Genomic DNA, 1,879 nt, shown 5'->3' with positions numbered 1-1,879 from the left:
TTTTTGTACGCTTCCCCTCTTTTAAAAAGTTGGTGTTGTGTGCCTACAATTTCAGAGCGTATAATTGCTATGGCCAATCCCTTCTCTCTTATAAGCATCATTTATACTTTGTTCTACAGGTAGCTATATATTTAATGCTCGCTACCAGGCCTTATGTCAATGTCTCTCAGTCAATTTCATTCTTTGGTAGTTTACTCAGGAAAGACTCCTGGGAACAATATTTCCTGAGTTCTTGCTTATTGATAGCAGTTTGTCTGCAGTCTTTATACTGGAAAGTAAGTTCAGCTGGATTAATAATATATGGCTCATATTTTCTTTCCTTGAGTATCTTAAATATGTCATTCCATTGTCTCCTGATATAAAGTGTTGCTGTCAAGAAATCTGATAGCCATCAAATTTTCTTTCCTTTGTAAGTGACTTAGTCCTTTTGCCTGGGAGCTCAAAGCATTTTTTAGAATGTTTCGATATTGGTCATTCTGGGTCATTTTTCTTGAGTATATGGTGCGCCTTTCCAGAATGTGCTTTCAGATCTTTTTTAAAGGCAAATTTGCTTTAAACTGGCTTTGTCGTCGTTGTTGTTGTTATTTGGTTTTTGTTTTTCAGTTTGAAAATAGTTGTTTATTAACTGACCAGATTACACAAATAATCATGGTAGTTACCTTAGTTCATCCTTCTGGAAGCCTATCGATCTGGTCTTCCCTGCTGCCAGCATCTCCATCTTCTACAAAATAGGTGGTCTTTTTCTTCCTTCCCCTTCATGGAGAAGATCATTTGAAGGACTATAAAAAGTTGCTCGCTTCTTCAAAGCCTTTTCCCACGGTAGATCCCATGAATCAGATCCTCCATGCAGACGATGCCATGTTTACCAAGAGATCGAACAGTCAATGTGTTATCTATCAGAGCTATCCACTTCTTGTTGATTTTGTCATAACCCACTCTTGTAGATCAATTCATTTCCCGACTTTAAGTCCCCCCTATGGTGCCACAAGCCTTACCATGTCAATCCTAGCCTTGTTGAGTTTAGCAAACGTGCCTCTGACGATCTGGCAAAGGCGAAGAAGCTGCAACACTTTTTCCAACCTTTGGGCTCACACCATTGATATCTCTGATCCTGATGACAGGTGCCAATTTGGGTTCTGCAGGTGCACAGAAGTTGCCAGCTTTTCTTGCCATCCTACCCTTTCAAATCTCTATTCTGAGCCTCTTCCCATATTCCTTGTGGTAATGCTTAGCTTTTTCATAGATAAGCTTCCTCCTTCCTTTCCAAGCATCTTTTGGGCAGACTTCTTTCTCAGACGTTTGATCTTCAACTCTGCAAAATTCCTTTGCTTTTTTTTTCTTTTAAAGATTTTATTTATTTATTTATTTATTTGACAGAGAGAGAGACAGCCAGCGAGAGAGGGAACACAGGAAGGGGGAGTGGGAGAGGAAGAAGCTGGCTTCCCATGGAGAAGCCTGATGTGGGGCTCGATCCCACCACCCTGGGATCACACCCTGAGCCAAAGGCAGACGCTTAACGACTGAGCCACCCAGGCGCCCCTCCTTTGCTTTTTCTTAAGGGTCTCTGGCACAGCAGGAAACTTCTTTGTCTTCTCTTCTGTAGCCTCCAAGATTCCACCCAGAAAAGAGCTATTGTTTGGTTGGGTGGTTTTTATGATTTCTGTTCCATTGTTTGGTTTTCTTCTATTGTGAACTCTTACATATTATACACATATTTGTTGCTCTTTGCTGTTTTCTATTTCTGTCACTTTTTCTCAAATCTTTTTTTTTTTTAAAATCTCTTTCTTCATTTGTTTTGGTGTTTAAAATTTTGCTAAAAAAAGGTTAAAAACCTTTATTGTTTGGGCTACTTTCTGCTGTATTCATTCACTCTTGTGTT

At 39.6% G+C, this 1,879-nt stretch overlaps 1 pseudogene; it reads right to left on the bottom strand.

Moving 5' to 3' along the window:
• Nucleotides 1-665: 665 nt before the first annotated feature.
• On the bottom strand, nt 666-1,286 carry LOC123788081 (large ribosomal subunit protein uL30 pseudogene; annotated as a pseudogene).
• Between the last annotated feature and the right edge of the window lie 593 nt (nt 1,287-1,879).

The sequence above is a fragment of the Ursus americanus genome, chromosome 18 (genome assembly GCF_024610735.1).
Source record: "Ursus americanus isolate L20-20 chromosome 18, mUrsAme1.1.p, whole genome shotgun sequence".
NCBI classification, from domain to species: Eukaryota; Metazoa; Chordata; class Mammalia; order Carnivora; family Ursidae; genus Ursus; species Ursus americanus.
This window is presented reverse-complemented; position numbering and strand designations above follow the sequence as displayed.